General features: G+C 40.7%; 1 pseudogene; it reads right to left on the bottom strand.

Moving 5' to 3' along the window:
- On the bottom strand, positions 1-1,492 carry LOC119871461 (annotated as a pseudogene).
- Positions 1,493-18,788: the final 17,296 nt, after the last annotated feature.

The raw sequence follows: 18,788 nt of genomic DNA, 5'->3' as shown, positions 1-18,788 counted from the left end.
TTAGTATTCTTCTTCTTCTTCACCTTCTCCTCTTATAGAATCCACACCAACCTTCTCATAATTCTTCTCAAGGGTAGCCATGTCCTCACAGGCCTCAGAAAACTCTTCGTTCCCCTTGCCCTCAGCCACATATCAGTGAACAAAAGCACACTTGGCATACATCAGGTCAGATTTGTGGTCCAGATGAGCCCAGGCCTCAGCAATGGCTGTGATGTTGCTCAGCATGCTCACAGCTCACTGTAATTTGGCCAGGTTTGCACCAGGTCTCACAGTGGGAGGGTGGCAATTAATGCCAACTTTGAAGCCAGGCAGGCACTAGTCCACAAACTGGATGATATGCTTGATTTTTTTTTCTTTTTCTTTTTTGTGACAGTCATACAGAGAGAGAGAGAGGCAGAGACACAGGCAGAGGGAGAAGCAGGCTCCATGCACCGGGAGCCCAATGTGGGATTTGATCCCAGGTCTCCAGGATCGTGCCCTGGGCCAAAGGCAGGAGCCAAACTGCTGCGCCACCCAGGGATCCCGATATGCTTGATCTCGACAGTGGCAATGGCAACATTGACATCTTTGGGAACCACCTCACCATGGTACAATGTCCAGGAAGCCATGTATTTACCATGACAAGGGTCACATTTCACCATCCGGTTGGCTGGCTCAAAGCATGCATTGGTGATCTCTGCTACAGCAAGCTGTTCATGGTAGGCTTTCTCAGCAGAGATGATAGAAGCATATGTGGCCAGAGGGAGTGGATGTGGGGATAGGGCACCACTTTGGTCTGGAATTCTCTCAGATGAACATTCAGGGCCCCATCAAATTTGAGGGAAGCAGTGATGGAGGACACAATTTGACCTATCAACCTATTTAGGTTAGTGTGGTTTGGAAGTTCAATATGGAGGTTTCTACAATACATGTCATAGTTGGCCTCATTGTCTACCATGAAGGCCCAATCAGAGTGCTCCAGGGTGGTGTGGGCAGTGAGGATGGAATCTTAGGGCTCAAAGATAGCTATGGAAACCCAGGGTAGTTGGGTAAATGGAGAAGTTCAGCTTGGACTTCTTGCCACAATCAAAAGAGACATTCCATCAGCAGGGAGGTGAACCCAGAACCAATTCCCCCTCCAAAGCTATGGAATATCAAGAAGCCCTGAAGACCTGTGCACTGGTTGCCCAGTTTCCAAATTTGGTCTAAGGCAAAGTCAATTATCTCCTTGCCAATGATGTAGTGCCCTCAGAAATAGTTATCGGCAGCATCTTCCTTGCCAATGAAGAACTGCTCAGGGTGGAAGAGGTGGCAGTAGGTGCTAATGCAAATTTCATCAATGACTCTTGAGTTCCAGGTCTACAAATATCACCCTGGGCACATGCTTGCCAGCAAACATCTCACTGAAGAAGGTGTTAAAAGAGTCATCTCCTCCCACAATGGTCTTATCCCAGCAGACATTATCAATTTGGACACCAGCCTGGCCAACATGGATGGAGATACATTCACACATGGTTGCTGCTTTGTAGCTACTGAGCAGATGGTGGAGATATTGTTGCTTCTTATAGTGTGACTCAGGTAGTCAATGTAGGGGAAAGTCCACTCATTATAACTTTGTAAAGAGTTTCCAGGGCTCCTGAGTGGCTCAGTTAGCTAAGCATCTGACTCTTGATTTCAGCTCAGGTCATGATCACAGTCATGAGATCAAGACTGGCATCCGGTGCCATGCTCAGCAGAGAGTCTGCTTGAGGTTCTCTCTGTCTCTCCATTTGCCTTCTCTCTCACAATGAGTAAATAAATCTTAAAAAAAAAAAAGTTAAAAAAAAGTTTCTATCTAGCTTTCAATGGAATGGATCCACCTCTTCTATGGTGTCTTTTGATGAACAAAAGCCTTAATCTTATGTAGGCTAATTTATCAGTCTTGTTCTTTGTATTGGGTTGTTTGTTTTCTTCTCTCTTTTTTTTACTGAGCTATAATTGACATATACCATTGTATTAGTTTTAGGTGTACACCATAATGATTTGATATATGCATATATTCCAAAATGATTACCAGAATGAGTTTTGTTAACATTTACCACCATACAAAGTCACAAAATCTTGCATGTATGTGTGTGATGAGAACTTTTAGGGGTACCTGGGTGGCTCAGCATTTGAGCATCTGCCTTTGGCTCAGCGTGTGATCCTAGAACTTTTAGATTTACTTTCTTAGCAATTTTCAAATATATAATACAGTTTTGTTAACTATAGTCACCATGCTATACATTACATCCCCAGGACTTATAACTGGAAGTTTATGCCTTTTGACCACCTTCACTCATTTTGCCTACCCCCTGCTTCTGGTAACCATTAATCTGTTCTGTTTTTATGAATTTGGTTTGGGGGCGCTGGGGTGGCTCAGTGGTTGAGTATCTGCCTTTGGTTCAGGTCGTGATCCCAGGGTCCTGGGATCGAGTCCCACATCAGGCTCCTGCAGGGAGCCTACTTCTTCTTCTGCCTGTGTCTCTGTGTCTCTCATGAATAAACAAATGAAATCTTAAAAAAAAAAAAAAAGAATTTGGTTTGGTTTTAGATTTCACATGTAAATGAAATCCTACAATACTAATCTTTTTTCTGACTTCTTTCATTTAGCATAACATCCTCAAGGTCCATCCATGTTGTTGCAGGATTTTCTTTTTTTATGGCTGAGTAATATTCCACATATATCATATTTTCACATTTTCTTTATCCATTCATCCCTCAGTGAACACTTAGGTTGTTTCCTTGTTTTTGCTGCAGTAAATAATGCTTCAGTAAATATGAGTGTGCAGATACCTTTTGAGATAGTGATTTCGTTTTCTATGGATAAATATCCAAAAGTGGAATTGCTAGATTATTTGTTAGTTCTATTTTCACTTTTTTGAGGAACATCCATTATGTTTTCTATTGTAGCTGCATTCCTAAATGTACACAAGGGTTCCCATTTCTCCACATCTTTGCCAACACTTATTATTGTTTATCTTTTTCTTAAGATTTTATTTATTTATTCATGAGAGACACAGAGAGAGACAGAGAGAGAGAGGCAGAGACATAGGCAGAGGGAGAAACAGGCTCCGTGCAGGAAGCCCAATGCAGGACTCGATCCTGGGACTCTGGGATCTTGCTCTGAGCCGAAGGCAGACCCTCAGGTGGCCCTATTGCCTGAGCCACCCAGGCATCCCTATTGCTTATCTTTTTGATGATAGTCATTCTAACAGGTGTGAGGTGATATCTCTTTGTGGTTTTGATTTGCATTTCCCTGATGGTGAGTGATGTTGAACACTTTTTCATGTACCTCTTGGCCATCTGTATGGTTTTTTTTTTTTTTTGGAAAAATATCTATTCAGATCCTCTGTCCAGTCTCTCTCTTTTTTTTTTTTTAGATTTTATTTATTTATTCATGAGAGACACAGAGAGAGGCAGAGACATAGGCAGAGGGAGAAGCAAGGTCCATGTAGGAGCTCGATGTGGGACTCAGTCCCAGAACTCTGGGACCACATGGTGGGACAAAGGCAGACACTCAACCGCTGAGTCACCCAGATGTCCCCTCACAAACAATTGAATTAAAAAATGGGCAGAGGTGGGACAGCCAGGGTGGCTCAGGGGTTTGGTGCCTGCCGTTGGCCCAGGGCGTGATCCTGGAGACCCAGGATTGAGTCCCATGTCAGGCTCCCTGCATGGAGCCTGCTTCTTCCTTTGCCTGTGTCTCTGCGTCTCTCTCTCTCTCTCTCTCTGTGTCTGTCATGAATAAATAAATAAAATCTTAAAACATAATAAAAATAATAAATTAATTTTAAAAAAAATAAATAAAATAAAAATTAAAAATGGGCAGAGGGGACTCCTGGGTGGCTCAGCGGTTGAGCGCCTGCCTTCGGCCCAGGGCATAATCCTTGGGTCCTGGTATCAAGTCCCACATCAGGCTCCCTGCATGGAGCCTGCTTCTCTCTCTGCCTATGTCTCTGCCCCATCTCTCTCTGTGTCTCTCATGAATAAATAAATGAACTCTCTTAAAAAATAAAAATAAAATAAATTATGGGGGTTTTTTAGTTGTATGAGTTTATTTTTTACTTTTTTTTTTTTTAAAGATTTTATTTATTTATTCATGATAGTCACACAGAGAGAGGGAGAGAGGCAGAGACACAGGCAGAGGGAGAAGCAGGCTTCATGCAGGATAGCCCGACGTGGGACTCAATCCCAGGTCTCCAGGATCGCACCCAGGGCCAAAGGCAGGTGCTAAACCACTGTGCCACCCAGGGATCCCCTTTTTTACTTTTTTTAAATACATATTTTGGATAGTAACCTCTTATCAGATATATGATTTATGAATTTTTTTTCTATTCCATAGGTTACCTTTTCATCTCATTGATGGTTTTCCTTGCTATACAGAAGGCTTTTAGTTTGATATAGTCCCACTTGTTTGTTTTTGCTTTTGTTGCCTTTGCTATTGGTGTCAAATCTAAAAAATCATCTCTAGGGCAGCCCCGGTGGCCCAGTGGTTTAGCGCCACCTTCAGCCCAGGGTGTGATCCTGGAGACCCGGGATCAAGTCCCACATCGAGTCCCACATCAAGTCCCACATCGAGTCCCACACTGAGTCCCACATTGGGCTCCCTGCATGGAGCCTGCTTCTCCCTCTCCCTCTGCCTATGTCTCTGCTTCTCTCTCTCTCTCTCTCTCTCTCTCTCTGTCTGTCATGAATAAATAAATAAAATCTTTTAAAAAAATCATCTCTAAGACTGTTGCCTAGGAGCTTTACTCCCCTTATGTTTTCATCTAGGAAGTTTATGGTTTAAGTTTTATGTTCAAGTCTTTAATCCATTTTGAGTTGAAATTATGTATGGTAAAAGATAGTGGTCCAGTTTTATTTTTTGCATGTGGCTGTCCAGTTTTCCCAATACCATTTATTGAAGAAACTATTCTTTCCCTACTGTATATTCTTGGCTTTTTTGTCATAGTGTTTTGCTGTGTCTTATAAGATCTCTATATATTTCGGATTAAAGTCCTTTGTTGGATATGTGATTTGCAAATATTTATCCTAGTCTGCAGTTTGTCTTTCATTCTCTTAACTGGATCTCTTTATGGAGCAGAACTTTTTAATATTACTAAGGATCAATTTATCAATTTTTTCTTTTATGAGTTTTGTTGTTGGTATTATATCTAACTCTTTGCTTAACCAAAGGCCACAAATATTTTCTTACATTTTTCTTCCAGAAGTTTTTTTTTTTTTTTAAGATTTTATTTATTTATTCTTGAGAGACACAGAAAGAGCAAGAGAGAGGCAGAGACACAGGCAGAGGGAGAAGCAGGCTCCATGCAGGGAGCCTGACGTGGGACTCTTGGGACTCTATCCCCGGTCTCCAGGATCAGGCCCTGGGCTGAAGGTGGCGCTTAACCGCTGAGCCACCCGGTCTGCCCTCTTCCAGAAGTTTTGTAGTTGTTCACTTACATTTAAGTCCACTTCATTTGGGCTAGTTTTGTTTGTTTGTTTGTTTGTTTGTTTGTTTGTTTTAAGATTTGTATTTATTTATTCATGAGAGACACAGAGAAGAGAAGCAGATTCATAGGCAGAGGGAGAAGCAGACTCCTTGCAGGGAGCCTGATGCAGGATTCAGTTCCAGGACCCTGGGATCATGACCTGAGCCAAAGGCAGATGCTTAACCACTGAGCCACCCAGGCGTCCCACAGTATATAGATCTTGCACATATTTTGTTAGATAAACCTAAATATCTCATTTTTGGTGGGCTATGGGTACTTTTTAAAATTTCAAATTCTAATTGGTCATTCCTAGAATATAAAAATATAGTTGATGGGGCCACTGCCTTCCACTCAGGTCATGACCCCAAGGAACAGAGAGCCTGCTTCTCCCTCTCCCTCTGCCTGCTGCTCCCTGTCCCCCCACCCCCCACCCCCAGTTGTGCAGGTGCGCACTCGCGTGCTCTCTCTCTCAGTTAAATAAAAATAAAGAAGTAAGTAATCTTTAAAAGAAAAAAACATTTGAATTTTAATGTTAAGCTAGTAATCTATGACTTTACTAAACTCACTGGTTCTAGGAGGTGCTTTTTTGTTTGTTTTCAGATTTTATTTATTTATTTGAGAGAAAGAGATCATGAGCAGGGGGAGGCGCAAAGGGAGAGGGAGAAACAGGCTCCACACTGAGCAGGGAGCCTGATACGGGGCTCCATCCCAGGACTCCAGGATCACAACCTGAGCCAAAGGCAAATGCTTAATGAACTGAGCCACCTAGGCACCCCTGGTTCTTTTTTTTTTTTTTAAAGATTTATTTATTTATTTATGATAGACAGAGAGAGAGAGAGAGAGAGAGAGAGAGAGAGAGAGGCAGAGACACAGGAGCAGGCTTCATGCCAGTAGCCTGATGTGGGACTCGATCCCGGGACTCCAGGATCACACCCTGGGCCAAAGGCAGGCGCCAAACCACTGAGCCACCCAGGGATCCCCGGAACCTCTGGTTCTAACAGTTTTTTAGTAGATTATTTGATATTGTCTACATAGACAATCACGTTATCTGAGATTAGAGACTGTTTTATTCTTTCTTTTCAAATCAGTATGCCTTTTCCTGTTCTTGCCTTATTGTATGGGTTATAATTTCCAATACAATGTTTAATGCGAGTAATGAGAGCAGACATCTTTGTCTTCTTCATATATTAGGAAGAAACATTTAGTCTTTCCTATTATGTGTAATATTAGCTGCAATGTTTTGTAGACTTTCTCTCTCAGAAGAAGGAAGTTTCTTTTATCCCTAGTTTGCTGAGAGTTGTTTTTAGATTTTTTTTTAATTTATTCATTTGAGAGAGAAATACAGCAAGAGCATGAGCAGGGTTTAGGGTTAGAGAGAGAGGGAGAAGCAGACTCCCCACTAATGAGGGAGCCTTATCCCAGGACCTTGGGTTCATGATCAGAGATGAAGGCAGATGCCTAACCAACTGAGCTACCAAGGTGCACTGAGAGTTTTATTCATTTATTTATTTTTAAAGATTTATTTATTTATTCATGAGACACACACACACACACAGAGGCAGAGACACAGGCAGAGGGAGAAGCAGGCTCCCCCACAGGGAGCCCAATGTGGGACTAGATACGGTATCCCAGGATCACACCCTGAGACAAAGGCAGGCACTCAACCACTGGGCCACCCAGATGGCATCCTATCTGAGATTTTATTTTATTTTATTTTATTTTTTATTTTCAAGTAGGCTCCACCTTGGAGCTTGAACTCACAACCCTGAGATCAAGGGTCAGACACTGAACCAACTAAGCCACCCAGGCACCCCTCTTGCTGGACATTTTAAAAGGCTGTGCCACTGCCACTGCAATACAGCTCTGTGACTGGGGTTGTCCTGGGGTCAGGCAAAAGAAAAAAAAAGAAAAAACAAGAAAGATTCCTCCACACTCTCTTGCTTGCAGGAACCCCCTTTCCTGGTAGTCTGACCAGAAATACAGGATTTCTCTAGGTTTTGATGCCTGTACCACTTGTGCTGTTATGTGCTATAGCCATCTTGGAGTCAAAGCAAAGAGATAAAAGAGGAGAAATATTGGAAACTGTGTATGTCCTTCCCCTTTGGTTCTCCTCCCCAATCTACCTGCTACTATGTTTTAAGTGTCCTCAAGTAGTTACTTTCTATATTTTGTCCAGAATTTTTAGTTGTAATCATTGAGAAAGATGGGCTGTAGTGGGATTACTCTATCTTGGCCAGGACCAGAAACCAGAACTCTTGAAGTATTTTATGGATTGATCCCATATCACATCTCTGTATGTCTGTATTATTTATTTATATAAATGTGTGTGTGTGTGTGTATATATATATATATATATATATATACACACACACACACTTCATTAAAAAAAACACTTGAGTTTTAAAAACATTTCTTCTGGAATGAACTATTGTTAGCATTATTATTATGCAATTTAACAAAATAACAATATAATTCTGATAATTATTATTTTTTATTTTTTTATTTTTAAGATTTTTTAAAATTTGTTTATTTATTCATGAGACACACACACAGAGAGAGAGAGAGAGAGAGAGGCAGAGACACAGGTGGAGGGAGAAGCAGGCTCCATGCAGGGAGCCCGACGTGGGACCTGATCCTGGGTCTCCAGGATCACGCTGAAGGTGCTAAACTGCTGAGCCACCCATGCTACCCAATTCTGATAATTATTAAGAAAAAATTTGTATTGGAATTGTATACCTAATGACACAAATCAGTATGAAAATTTTTCTCGGGATCCCTGGGTGGCGCAGCGGTTTGGCACCTGCCTTTGGCCCAGGGCACGATCCTGGAGACCCGGGATCGAATCCCATGTTGGGCTCCCGGTGAATGGAGCCTGCTTCTCCCTCTGCCTGTGTCTCTGCCTCTCTCTCTCTGTGTGTGTGGCTATCATAAGTAAATAAAAATTAAAAAAAAAAAACAAAAAAAAAAAAGAAAATTTTTTTCAATTAATTTAAGCATCTAGGGGATCCCTGGGTGGCTCAGCGGTTTGGCGCCTGCCTTTGGCCCAGGGCGCGATCCTCGAGTCCCGGGATCAAGTCCCACATCGGGCTCCCGGCATGGAGCCTGCTTCTCCCTCTGACTGTGACATACTCTGCCTCTCTCTCTCTCTCTCTCTCACTCTATGTCTATCATAAATAAATAAATAATTCTTTAAAAAAATAATTTAAGCATCTACAGAATGAATATTATGACTAGAATGAGAGAGGTTCAGCATCAATCAGCTCTGAAAAACCTTGTCCACATACCTAAGTAGTTGAAAATGAAAGGAATTTTGTTATTGCTGTCACCCAATTCTTTCAACTTCTTCCTAGTTATGTGCCAAAAATCACATACTTTCTATTTTCAAAAATTATTCTTAATGATCTAATAGCTGACAATTTGACTAGTTCTTCCTTTGGATTTTGGAAGGAAAGAATTAGAAACTACTTGATCTTCAAAAAGATTTGTTACTCAATGATTAGTGTCATTCACTTTCTCATTTTGTGAGAAGATTCAGCAAGACTGACAAATAAATATATAATTGTATCCAATTTTCTTCTATAGGAGACATTTTGTTTATTAAAGAAAGATTATGGGTAGCCCCAGTGGCCCAGTGGTTTAGCGCCACCTTCAGCCCACGGTGTGATCCTGGGGACCCAGGATCAAGTTCCATGTCAGGCTCCCTGCTTCTCCCTCTGCCTGTGTCTCTGCCTCTCTCTCTCTGTGTGTCTCTCAGGAATAAATAAATAAAATATATATATAAAAAAAGATTAGAATATTAAATATTGTTAAGTCAATACATTTTTGTAACATTCTTCTATCTTATTAAGCAGCTTGAATATATTTGTCAAAACTTTGAAATTCCAAATTTAGCCCAATGTACAGAGTAATGATGTCCAGTAGAAATAGAATGTGAGTCACATACATAATTCTAATTTTTTCAGTAGCCATACTAAAAAAAATTAAAACAGACAAAATTAATGTAATAATGTATTTCATTTAGATTAACATATTAAAATATCATATCATTTCGAAGTATAATCAATATAATAAAACTTACGCTGTCTTGGTTTTTACATTTAAATATATTTTTTTAATTTTTATTTATTTATGATAGTCACAGAGAGAGAGAGAGAGAGGCAGAGACACAGGCAGAGGGAGAAGCAGGCTCCATGCACCGGGAGCCCGATGTGGGATTCGATCCCGGGTCTCCAGGATCGCACCCTGGGCCAAAGGCAGGCGCCAAACCGCTGCGCCACCCAGGGATCCCACATTTAAATATTTTTTTAAAAGATTTTACTAAAAAAAAAAATTTTACTTATTTATTCATGAGAGACAGAGAGAGAGATAGGCAGAGGGAGAAGCAGGCCCCATGCAGGAAGCCCGATGTGGGACTCAATTCTGGGACTCCAGGATCATGCCCTGGGCGGAAGACAGTTGCTAAACTACTGAGCCACCTAGGGATGCCCCCCAAGTCCTCATTTCTTAACAAGAAATGATGTTAATACACAGTGTGATAACTTATAAAATTATAAAAACATTTTATAAGGGCTATACTTGTTGTGAGCATAATGTAACGTTTAATTTTATTGAATCATTATGTTGTACACCTGAAACTAATGTAACATTGCATATCAACAATATTTAAATTTTTTTGTAATATTTAAATTTTTAAAAAATGAAAAATGAAAAAAATTTATAAAGATTTGTCCTATAAAATAAGTTACTAAAAGCAGCCAAATAAGATTTTAAAGGTGGTCAATACAAACATCTAGTGATAAAATAAACAAGTCCTGGGCAATGTACTGTACAGCATGGTGACTATAGTTAACAATATTATATTATATATTTGGAAGTTGCTAAGAGGGTAGATCTTGAAAGTTCTCATCACAAGAAAAATATCTGTAACTATGTGTGGATGACAGATGTTAACAAGACTTATGATGATTATTTCACAATGTATCAATATATACATGTATCATTATATTATATAACTGAAACTAATATGTCAATGATACCTCAATAAAAAATAAAGAAAAATGAAGAAACAAAAAAATACTTAATCATTCATTTTTCATAAGATCAATTCACAAATTACTAAGATACAAACTGTTACTTCTCTAAATAATTTAATGTATAAGTAGAATTTTAAAGATACGTATTTTTTTAAAAGATATGAATTCTTTTTTTTTTTTTTTTAAAAGATATGAATTCTTTTTTAAGATTTTATTTACTTATTCATGAGAGACACACACAGAGAGGCAGAGACACAGGCAGAGGGAGAAGCAGGCTTCCTGCAGAGAGCCTGATGTGGAACTTGATCCCAGGACCTCTCAATCCCAGGACCTCAGAATGACGGCCTGAACCAAAGACAGATGCTCAACTGCTGAGCCACCCAGACACCCCAAAAGATATGTAATTAATAATGTCACAAGAACTTGAATGAGTGGGGATCCCTGGGTGGCTCAGCTGTTTAGCGCCTGCCTTCGCCCCAGGGCATGATCCTGGAGTCCCGGGATCAAGTCCCGGGATTGAGTCCCACTTTGGGCTCCCAGCATAGAGCCTGCCTCTCTCTCTGTGTCTCTCATGAATAAATAAAATCTTAAAAAAAAAAAAAAAAAAAAAAAAAAAAAAAAGGCAGCCATCTGGCTCAGCCCGGATGGCTTTTTTAGCGCCACCTTCAGCCCAAGGAGTGATCCTGGAGACCGGGAATTAAGTCCTATGTCAGGCTCCCTGCATGAAGCCTGCTTCTCCCTCTGCTTGTGTCTCTGCCTCTCTCTCTCTTTCTCCTCTCTGTGTATTCTCATGAATAAATAAATAAAATCTTAAAAAATAATTTAAAAAAAAGAAAGAACTTGAATGAGTATCTCCTCTTTTCCACTATGTAAGGTCAACAACTACTTATTTTTTTTTCACTTTTGGCTTCAACTTTTGACCCAATGTCTAGCATTAGCATTGGAGTTCAAGAAATGTTTTTTTTAATGAATCAAAAGTTTCATAATCATTAATACAATGTAACTTTATTTAGCCGAGTAAGTTTTGGTACTAGTGTCTCAAAGAAGAGCCAGATGAAACTCAACAGAGGGAAAAAAAAAAAAAAAAAAAAAAAAAAAAAGAAACTCAACAGAGGAAACTAGGATGAGTAATATTCTCTTCTATCACTCCCAATTCCTAATGGTGGGAAGCCCTTGAATGGTATTTACTCATTCCAAATATTACCCCATACCTGAGAGATAATAGTAGAGAGCAAAATGATCTGCTTTTGTCTATTGATCATGTCCTGGGCTTCATGTGGCAGAAATTTCTTTGGGGTTAAATGATAAATATTCCAAGCTAACTTCAGATTAGTACATGAGATTCTGTGCTAATAGCATAAACCCTCTGAGGAAGAACTGGTGAAGGAGCTTTGTATTTACCTTTTAGGTTTCCAAAGAGAGCACTGGCTCACCTCGAAGATAACGAAGTCCTCTGGGCAAAATCAAGGTATGCCATGATTATCAGGCCAGCTCCTGAAGTATTAAGAAATAGACAGAAATCCAGGTCATGATGTTTTCTTGGAAACATCTTTGCCACTTACACCTCTTGTATGAAGCCCTCTGATGTTTCTACCTAATTTTATCGGTTTAAGTAATATCAAATATGTTTGATTTAAAACCTTATTGGGGGAAAAAAAAAGCCTTATTGGGCCCTGGTTTTTAGCTTTACCTGTCATATTAATTCTACCTTGAAATCTTCACTTATTTTCAGTTTTGAATATTTCTATAGAAACTGGTGTGATTTTATTTTATTTTACACATCCAGCATTATAATAGTTATTTGTGCATTTGTATTATCTCGCCTGTTTGGTGATAAGCTTTGTAAGGATATTAAGATTTCTTTTATTTCTTTTTAAAGATTTTATTTATTTATTCACGAGAGACACAGAGAGAAAGGCAGAGACACAGGCAGAGGGAGAAGCAGGCTCCCTGTAGAGAGCCTGATGTGAGACTTGATCCCAGGACCTCTCAATCCCAAGACCTCAGAATGACAACCTGAGCCAAAGACAGACGCTCAACCACTGAGCCACCCAGGTGCCCCTTAAGGTTTTGTGTATTAGGTCTTCAATTTTACAAAGTATCCACTATATACATATTTTATTTATTTATTCATGAAAGACGGGGGGGCGGGGGGGGGACAGGATCACGACTTGAGCCAAAGGCAGATGCTCAACCACTGAGCCACCCAGGCATCCCTCCGATATTGTTTTTAAGGAATAATTAAATAAGGATTATTAAAGAATTCCATTACTTAAAGATGGATCCTAAATCATTCTATTAATTTTTCTGGACACATCATCACATTTTCCCTGTGTATTTTAGCAAAAAAGAGGAAGTGATATAATGCAAGAAATTAATCAGCTGCTCTAGCCAGTAAAATATAATTTTGTTTTTTGGTAATAGAGAGCAAAAAATTTTAAACATTTCAAAAATAGCAATGAGATGAAAATGGTGGGGTGGGCAAAACATTCAAAGATATTCCTGCCCTGCAGCATCTATCATCCCTGCTCCCCCCACCCCCCATGTAGGCGGGGCCTGTAATTGCAATGGGATGGTTACTCCTTTGATTAAGTCACTTTCTATAAACCTTGTGTAGCCCACTGGAGAGATTCTCCTGCTGGCTTCCAGGAAGTAAGCTCTCCCGCAGTGAGGGAGTTTGTGAGCTGGCCACCTGATGGGGAACGGCAGGGGTCTCTAGGAGCAGCTGACATAAGCAAGATATCTAGGACCTCTGTCCTACAACCACCAAACTGAATTCTGCCAACAAACGGTGAGCTTTAGGACTCCAAGCCTCAGATGAGATCAGACTCCCTGACTACACCTTGACTGTGGACTGTGGGACCCTGAGTAGCAGATACAGTCAAACCCTGCCAGGACTCTTGACCTATGGAAACTGCAGCAATAACTATGCTGTTTAGAGCTATGGAGTCTGTGGTTCATGATAACCTTTCTTCTCTCTCTCTCTCTTTTTTTTTTTTTTTTTTAAAGATTTTATTTATTTTTTTCAGAGAGAGAGCAAGCACGCAGGAGCAGGAGAAGGGGGCAGAGGGAGAAGCAGACTCCTACTAAGCAGGGAGCCCAATGTGGGTCTCCATGCCAAGACCCTGAGATCATGACCTGAACTGAAGGCATGATTGACCTACCCAGGTGCCTCTCATAGTAACTTTTCATGAAACATAGGAAACTTACCCAGATGGCCTGTAGTAAGGGAAGAAATATTTTTGATGTGATTTAATGCGAAATATTTTTGATGTGATTTAACGTGGTAACTATGGTATTTAATAATCCACACAGAATCTAAAATAAATTATGCAAAATATTCACCTGTGGGTTTTATCCAGTGTCAAAAACTTGAAGAATTTGGTACTCTAGGGGTACCTGGCTAGTTCAGTCAGTAAAGCATGTGACTTGGTCTCTGGGTCATGCTACTGAGCTCTACCTTGGTGGAATATTTACTAAAAAAAAAAAAAAAAAAAAAATTGGTATTTCAAGGAAACTTTCTAGTTTCATTTAAAAGAATCAGTCTTGGGATCCCTGGGTGGTGCAGCAGTTTGGCGCCTGCCTTTGGCCCAGGGTGTGATCCTGGAGACCCGGGATCGAATCCCACGTCGGGCTCCCGGTGCATGGAGCCTGCTTCTCCCTCTGCCTGTGTCTCTGCCTCTCTCTCTCTCTCTCTCTCTCTGTGACTATCATAAAAAAATAAAATAAAATAAAAGAATCAGTCTTGTGGATCCCTGGGTGGCTTAGCGATTTAGTGCCTGCCTTTGGCCCGGGGCATGATTCTGGAGACCCGGGATTGAGTCCCACATCGGGCTTCTTGCATGGAGCCTGCTTCTCCCTCTGCTTCTCCCTCTGCCCGTGTCTGTGCCTCTCTCTGTCTCTCATGAATAAATAAATAAAATCTTAAAAAAAAAATAAAAGAATCAGTCTTACTAACTTCTACTACTTCAACTACTCAATTGTATTTTCTTTCCAGCTAATGACACATCCTGGGGATTAATGCTGTAACAGATGAAGATAATTTTTAAAACTTAAATTCAGGGGTATCTGGGTGGCTGTTGGTTAAGCATCTGACTCTTGATTTCAGATCAGGGCCTGATCTCAGGGTCGTGAGCTCAAGCCTCCGGTCAGGCTCTGCGCTGCCCTCTATAAAAACAAAAAACAAACAAAAAACAAACTTAAATTCATAATAAGTTATTTTAAGCCTTTCAATAGTCTAGATTGTTCTAGAACTGAAGTTCTCTTTGCTTTTCCCAGGCTTTCCTTCATGAACAGTGCATTATTGGACAATAGTTGAAGGATGAAAGAAATTAGGTTAAACCAGAACCGTCATTGCTTCCACCATCCACACTGATTTCAGAACATCCCAAGGCCAAGGCCAAGGCCAGTACACCCCTTTTATAAATTAGTGATCCACCCTTAGCAGAAATATGTTTAAGTCTGGGAATAGCAAGAAGCTACGGAGGGTTTATGCTATTTTGACTGAACGTTAAATTGGGCCATTTTCCATTGTCCATTTGTATGGCATCTTAAGAAGTTGTCACATTGGAGATGTTACAGGGCAGTAGTATTTGGGACAGAGATGGGTAGTGAGTGACCTCTTTGTGAGGTAGGAGAAATGCTGTCATGAAAGGAAAGGATAAGGATAGTCTGAATCAGGCTACTGAAGGGTATAGTCGAGGTACCTTTATTATTTTTTTTAAGATTTTATTGGGGGGACGCCTGGGTAATAGAGCGGTGAGCATCTACCTTTGGCTCAGGGCATGATCCTGGGGTCCTGGAATGGAGTCCCACATTGGGCTCCCTGCAAGGAGCCTGCTTCTCCCTCTGCCTGTGTCTCTGCCTCTCTCTGTGTCTCTCGTGAATAAATAAATAAAATATTTAAAAAACAGTAAAGATTTTATTGGGAATACAATTTTCTTACATTATATGCACCTACATATCCCCTGGCAAATCTCCCAGTACTCCAGTTTGAAGACCTCGGCCCTAGAATGTAAATTAATCCTGGTCAGTGACTGTATCTTATGATCTTTATTCCCTCCAGTCCTCCCTTAACACTGGGTGAGGCAGGTAATAGAAAAGTAGACAATGGCCTTTCACTGGGCACAGGAGACTCTGGTCTGCTAGAAAGTGTCCCTCTGCCTGGAGAGAGTGGGATAACCAGTCCGATTCTTGCTTCATAATTCTCCCTTACATTTATTTCCCAGAGGCCATCTTTTTATCACCACATTACTTCAGAAATTACCATGTGAATAGAACCACTATCGTCTAAGCACTACAAATCCAACACAGATTTGTTGAACATCCACCTTGCTAAAGTTCTGTGGTTCTTTGAGGGAAGGGGTTGCTGATATGAGAGGCCAGGTTCCTGAGTTTCAGGGACTCACAGTCCAGTTGGGAAAATGGACTCATGTACAGAAAGTTCAAACAGAATCATTTCGTTTTAAATAACATCTTCTAAAAAAATAAAAATAAAATAAAATAAATAACATCTTCTATGCTCCTGAAGATCTCACATCAATTCAAACATCATGGTTCTTTTTTTTTTTTTTTTTTTTTTAATTCATAAGAGACACACAGAGAGAGGCAGAGACATAGGCAGAGGGAGAAGCAGGCTCCCTGCAAGGAACCTGATATGGGACTCAATCCGGGACCCTGTGATCACAACCTTAGCCAAAGGCAGACGCTCAACCACTGAGCCACCCAGGTGCCCCAAACATTGTGTTTTTTAAGACTAATTTGGACAAATATCTACAGCAAAATGATCTTTGTTTAGCAGCTTATGTACCAACAATATTTGCAATTGACCCAGCTCCCTGACTCTGAAATCATGTATTATTGAATTTTTTAACTTAGGAAGTTTGTATTATCTCCATATTTACATATTCAAAAGAATATTTAATATTCTTATGTCACAGGATCTCACCGTTTCATGATACAGATTCTTTTTTTAAATCTTTTTTTTTTTTTTAATTTATTTATGATAGTCACAGAGAGAGAGAGGCAGAGACACAGGCAGAGGGAGAAGCAGGCTCCATGTACCGGGAGCCCGACGTGAGATTCGATCCCGGGTCTCCGGGATTGTGCCCTGGGCCAAAGGCAGGCACTAAACCGCTGCGCCACCCAGGGATCCCTATGATACGGATTCTTAAACAATGCAACTGCACTGCCCAAGGAAGAAAAGTACTGTAGTACAGTTGATTGTGTTTTACGGGGAGCACTGTATTCTGTAAATTAAACATGGGGACTTGGAGATGTTTCATCTGGAACTTGGAAGGTGATTGACAAATAAGTATTGTCAGGAAACTGTACATACATGGTGGAAATGAGGCAATTTCAGAAATCCTGAACAAGTTGAAGGAGATTTGAGCGGGGAGTGTAGGAGAAAACATTAGTATACCTTAAAAAAAAAAATGCACAATAGGATGGAAGGAGGTAGTTTTGGTTTGCCTGAGGCTAGAATGTAATTGGTCTGTACTGCCCCCATTGAATTGGGATTTGCAGTTCTCCTACTTTCCCATCTAGCCTTCTGGGTGAAGAGGAAAGAGGACGAATGGTTTATTCTTCCCTCATTAATTCCATCCCTTTTAGACCTGAGAGAACTGGATAAAGGAGACAAAAAAATTTTTTTCCCTTTATTATAGAGAAGTTTTAATTTTTTAATTTTTAAAATTTTTTAATAAATTTATTTTTTATTGGTGTTCAATTTGCCAACATATAGAATAACGCCCAGTGCTCATTCCATCAAGTGCCCCCCTCAGTGCCCCTCACCCAGTGACCCCTACCACCCGCCCACCTCCCCCTCCACCATCCCTAGTTCGTTTCCCAGAGTTAGGAGTCTCTCATGTTCCGTCTCCCTTTCTGATATTTCCCACTCATTTTTAGGAGACAAAAAATTTTAACCCAGCAAGCTGGAAGAGGGTCAGAAAACACACTCAAAAGCAAACTCTGCTTTGCCAAGGGGAATGGGGCACTGAATGAACCACAAGAAGATATCCAGAAGGGTAGATGTAATCATGGCCTCAGAGCTCCAAAAATGGGGGTGGGGCGCTGGAGAGCCGATTTCAGGTCCGCAATAAAACCGTTTGAGACTTGGGGATTGAGAAAATACCAAAATCTAAATCTTAATGTAAGGTCTTAAAGTTATCTTTACATAATCCAAAAGAAGTCAATGGCAGTTTCCAGGGCCCTTATTATGCAAAAACGCTCAGGCAATCTTTGATGGGAGTCATTTTAAAGATAGAGGAATGGAATCCAGGTGGAACTGGGTAGGCAGGGATTTCCAACTTTGGCAACCTTTCAGCCTTGGAGTGGTTAAAAATCTGAATGCCGAGGTCGTCCCCCAGACTAGTTTACATTGGAATCTCTGGGGAGGGGTCCAGGTGTTAATATTTTTAAAGCTGCTCAGCTGATCCCAATACGGTGTGAAGCCCCACTTTTAGAGAGCTGGGAAGCCCAGCTCTTGGACACTCACTGAATTTAAGTTAAAATATTCTGTTTAGAAGTCAAAACATATGCTTTAGTCGGCAATAAAATTTAGGAGTAGATATGATATTAGAGTATAATCAATATTTAGGAACTATGTAGAAAGCATTTCTTCATATTTAGTAGTTGACTTTACCCTCTTCCTTTTTGCTTCTAGAGCACAGTAGTATTATTTTTTTTTAAGATTTATTTATTTATTTTTATTTATGATAGACACAGAGAGAAAGAGAGAGGCAGAGACACAGGAGGAGGGAGAAGCAGACTCCATGCCGGGATCCCGACGTGGGACTCGTTCCCGGGACTCCAGGATCGCGCCCTGGGCCAAAGGCAGTCTCCAAACCGCTGAGCCACCCAAGGATCCCCCTAGAGCATAGTAGTCTTAAATGAACTAAATGGTACTTTGAGGCCTGGGAGACTCTAAGTTATTAATCTTTCTGGGCCTTGGTTTAAAAACAATTTCTATAACCTCAATTTTATGTAGTTTGAACCCTGACAGTGACAGAGTAGGTAATTAGATACAAGCAGGGAACAAGCGCTATCCCTCTGATAAAAGGGCAGAAACCAAGTTCCAAGCAGCTGGGGCAGACCCTAGGGGACATGCCTGCCCTCTTCCCTATGGCCACTGCCCTAAAGTAATATATTGCTTCCTTATAATATGTTTACATTGTGGTTTTGACCCCCCCCCCCCCCCCCCCCCCCGCCAGCATGGTAGGAAGGGAAAGCGGTGGTAAGGTCCCAGTTGGGACGAGGATCCTGTAGGGCCCCGAACTGCCCCTCC

This window comes from Canis lupus, chromosome 4, assembly GCF_011100685.1.
Source record: "Canis lupus familiaris isolate Mischka breed German Shepherd chromosome 4, alternate assembly UU_Cfam_GSD_1.0, whole genome shotgun sequence".
Lineage (NCBI taxonomy): Eukaryota > Metazoa > Chordata > Mammalia > Carnivora > Canidae > Canis > Canis lupus.
Note: the sequence above shows the minus strand (reverse complement) of the source record. Positions and strands in the feature narration are given on the sequence as shown.